Here is a 4,951-nt window from a genome sequence, read left to right as displayed (position 1 = left end):
CACCTGTCTACTAACTCTTTACTTTCAACAAATGTCTCCAATGTTACAACATCATTTATTCTCCTTTATGTTTTTCTCCTGTTACCACCCTATTTCACTTTTTCTCATCAGGGCTCACCTTCTTGGAAAAGTCTTTTAGATTTTCTCTATTTTCTTAAAAACTAGGGCCGGGCGCGGTGGCTCACGCTTGTAATCCCAGCCCTTTGGGAGGCCGAGGCGGGCGGATCACGAGGTCAGGAGATCGAGACCACGGTGAAAACCCGTCTCTACTAAAAATACAAAAAATTAGCCGGGCGTGGTGGCGGGCACCTGTAGTCCCAGCTACTCGGAGAGGCTGAGGCAGGAGAATGGTGTGAACCCAGGAGGCGGAGCTTGCAGTGAGCCGAGATCGCGGCACAGCACTCCAGCCTGGGTGACAGAGCGAGACTCCGTCTCAAAAAAAAAAAAAAAAAAAAAAAAAAAACAACTAGACACTCATCAATCATAGCTATCCAGATTCTGCTCCAGCCACTACACGAACACTATTTGTCAATCTTCAGAGGTGACATCCTAATTGCCAAATTCAATAGCAGCTTTTCTCAATTATCTTATTTGACCCATCTATATTGTTTGGCACAGGTTACCACTTCCTTCCTGAAACCCAGCCGTTCATTCACTTTTTGCTATCACTTTCTCCTAATTTTCTCCATTTCTGGATGCACATGTTAAAATCTTCCTTAGGTAATTTCTCTTTCTCCTCACCCTATGTAAACAATGATAGAGAACATATAGCTCTATGGTTCTCTTTGATTAATACATTACATTATTTAATAATAGCTAAGTATAAGATTCCTGTTCTATAGAACTGATGACTGGACTTGCGTTTCTCTGGTCTAGATAGCCAGCCTGCAGACGTGTCGTTATTCTGATGCCAGTTGATCTGTGTGTAGTGTTTGTAAGGGACCTACTTTATGTAAGATTCTGAAGGTAAGAAATGTGTATATAGCTAGTTAACAAATCATATGCCAATAACAACTTAGGATTAGTTCTTTTTCTTCTTCTTCCATTAGTAGTCTTGAATGCCTTATTAGTTTTGCAAATATAATTTTATCTTAATTTATATTTATCTCGTTTGTATGAAATCCATTTGCTTTATTGTTGTTTTCTATTTATAATATCTCTCACAGCAACTGTGAGCTCAATGCCTCTCCAGTCTTCAATCATGCATTTATTCACTCCTTTCATGTCATTAAGGATGATGTTAAATGGGAATAGGATGATCCATCCTAAGAGCACCTCATTAGACACTCCTCCCCAACTGTAGAGTGAGCTATTTATCCAGTCCCTGTGACCGCCCTTCTCTCACCTACGCTTCGTCAATAGCTACTTTAACTAGGCTGTCATCATTGCTCAATTTCCCAAATTTCCTTTCTTCATTTTGCTCTTTAAAAAATGAGAGCTGTATCTAACCCATTATCAATGGCTCACTGATTTTTATGTTCCTCCTTGTTTGTTACCAGGCTTGTATTTTCTCTGCCCTCTTTTCTTCTCTTTCAACATTTAAAAGCTCTACTCAGTGGTGTTATGACTATGTCTCTGTGTTGCTCTTCGCCAGTGTTCCTTACTGAAATTTCCTATCTTGGATTCTGTTTTCCATTTTTAACTGACTCTTGTTTGTTCGTGTATCTTATATAATAAGTTAAACTGCTGGAAAGTAAAATAAAAAGACAAAAGCATGTTGTGCGTGCTTTTGAAGTGAGCATTTTATAAATTACGTTTTTTGAGGTGATGATGGGTGATAATTACAAACATCTTTCATACAATTTTTCCCCATATTGTTCAGCAATTGGAAACTCTTTTCTTTTTTTTTTTTTTAGAAATATTAGTGAGCTGCTGTGACATAGAAGAAATTGGAAAAACTGAGAAGAATCTGCAGCTGTAGGAAACATAGTTTAAGAACTTTGATTATTATCTTGCTGGTAGAACAAATATAGTAGCTGTTGCTAATAATGTACTTGGGTGCTGCAGAAAACATGCTCCAGAAATCAACTCCATTTGCCAAGTTTCAGGACAGACAAAAGTTGATTTTTTATATTTATTCATTAAAATTTTTATTTAAAATATTTATTTTAAGTGGAATCTTATACAACATTCATTCTATGTATTTTAATATTATCGTTACAAATATATTTTGCTTTTCATGTACTTGGGAATTTTTTTTTAAGGAATGACTATAGATTAAATAAAACACTAATTACAGAAAATTCCATGGATAGATTTGTAGAAATGTCTGAATTCTCCAATGTATGAGTTGCATGTCTCTTAACTTTCTGTGGAAAAAAAAAAAAAACATACGATTAAGCATTTCTTATTATATACAGATATAAAGAGAGGAATTAAATCTTATAGCTCTATAAAGATAACATTCAGACATTTTACCTTTCTATTATTAACAACATTGTTATATTTTATTTATACCTACTAAATCAGTGACATCTTTTCTATTTCTCTTCTTGCCTATATTCCTGAATAGTACATAGCCTTTATATATCATTTTTTTTTTTTGAGACGGAGTCTTTGTCCCCCAGGCTGGAGTGCAGTGGCGCGATCTCAGCTCACTGCAAGCTCTGCCTCCTGGGTTCACGCCATTCTCCTGCTTCAGTCTCCCGAGTAGCTGGGACTACAGGCGCCCGCCAACACGCCCGGCTAATTTTTTGTATTTTTAGTAGAGACGGGGTTTCACCGTGTTACCCAGGATGGTCTCGATCTCCTGACCTCGTGATCCGCCCGCCTCGGCCTCCCAAAGTACTGGGATTACAGGCTTGAGCCACCGCGCCCGGCCTATATATCATATTTTATAAATCTTATAACATACGCTTTTTCTTTTTCTTTTTTTTTTTTTTTTGTTTTGAGATGGAGTCTTGCTTTGTCGCCCAGGCTGGAGCACAGTGGCGCGATCTGGGCTCACTGCAAGCTCCGCCTCCCGGGTTCACACGTCATTCTCCTGCCTCAGCCTCCTGAGTAGCTAGGACTACAGGCGCCCACCACCAGGCCTGACTAATTTTTTTTGTATTTTTAGTAGAGACGGGGTTTCACTGTGTTAGCCAGGATGGTCTCGATCTCCTGACCTCGTGATCCGCCCATCTCAGCCTCCCAAAGTGCTGGGATTACAGGCGTGAGCCACCGTGCCCGGCCAACATATGCTTTCTCTTTATTAAAAAATTTAAAATAATTGTGCAGTACTGTTAATAAATGACATTTTTTTCCTTTGAGTATTGTCTTTAAGTTCTCAATATTTTTTGCTTCCATTTATTTTGTTACTTTTCAAAGTTCCTAAAAGGAAATGTGAGTGTATCTGTGGAAATTTGGAAAATTAAGTCATATTTAGTCTTAATACAATTACCCACACACACTTAATTTCTGTGACCTCCAATTTTGACTTTTCACATTTTTTTTTTTAATTTTGAAAGCATATCTTCTGGAACTACCTTTCAACTTTGTCCTTCTGTAGCTGGCTTATCTACTTAACATGTCTTCCAGGTTTCTTCATGTTGTAACAAATAGAAAGATTTCCTTTTTATGATTACATAACATTTTATTATATGATCTGTCCTGTTTTCTTTATCCCTCAGTGGACATTTAGATTGCTTTCATATATTGGTTATTGTGAATAATACTGCAATAAACATGAATGTGCAGATATCTCTTTAAGATATTGATTTCATTTCCTTTAGATATATACCCTATAGTGGGATTGCTAGATCATATGGTAGTTTAATTTTAATTTTTAATTGTTTAATTTTTGATGGACTCTCCATACTACTTCCATAACGGCTGTGCTAATTTACATTAACAACAACTGTGTAAGGGTTCACTTTTATCTCCATGCTTGCCACCATTTATCTTTTGTCTTTTTTGATAAAAGCTACTTTAACAGGTATAAGATAATCTCATTGTGGATTTTTTAAATAGTTTTACATATTTTGGGGGTACATGTGATATTGATACATGCGTATAATATAATGATTAAACCAGGCAATTGGGAGATTCGCATTTTATGTGTAGGGAACATTCCAATTCCTCTCTTCCAGAAATTTTGCACTACACAACGAATTATTGTTAATTAAAGTTGCCCTACTGTACTATCAAACCTTAGGCTTTATTTCTTCCATCTAGCTGTATTTTTGCGTGCACTAACTAGCCTTTCTTCTATCCCTGGCCATTACCCTTCCCAGCCTCTGGAAATACTCCATGGGATCCAACTTTTTAGCGCTCACTTATGATTGAGAACATGTGGTATTATTCTTCCTGTGCCTGGCTTATTTCACTTAACATAACATCTTCCTATCCCATCCATATTGCTGCATATGGCAGGATTTCATTTTTTTAATGGCTCTGGATATCTACCACATTTGCTTTATCTGTTCACCCATTGATGGATACTTAGGTAGATACTATGTCTTGGCTATTGTGAATATAGCTGCAATAAACATAGAAATACAGATATCTCTGCAATATACTGATTTCCTTTCTTTTGGATATATATATATATATCCATATATATATCCTGTATATATGATTCAGCAATTTTGCTGCCATATATATATATATCTTATGCTTGACAGAATATATATATCCATATATATATCATATACATATCCATATATATCATATATATATCCATATATATATCATATGTATATCCATATATATATCATATATATCCATATATATCATATATATCTATATATCATATATATCCATATATATCATATATATCTATATATCATATATATCCATATATGATATATATCCATATATATCATATATATCATATATATCTGTATATATCATATATATCCATATATATATCATATATATATCCATATATATATTCAGCAATTTCACTGCCATATATATGATATATATCATATATATATATATGGCAGCAAAATTGCTGAATCACATATAT

This window comes from Hylobates moloch, unplaced genomic scaffold, assembly GCF_009828535.3.
Source record: "Hylobates moloch isolate HMO894 unplaced genomic scaffold, HMol_V3 SCAFFOLD_5, whole genome shotgun sequence".
Lineage (NCBI taxonomy): Eukaryota > Metazoa > Chordata > Mammalia > Primates > Hylobatidae > Hylobates > Hylobates moloch.
This window is presented reverse-complemented; position numbering follows the sequence as displayed.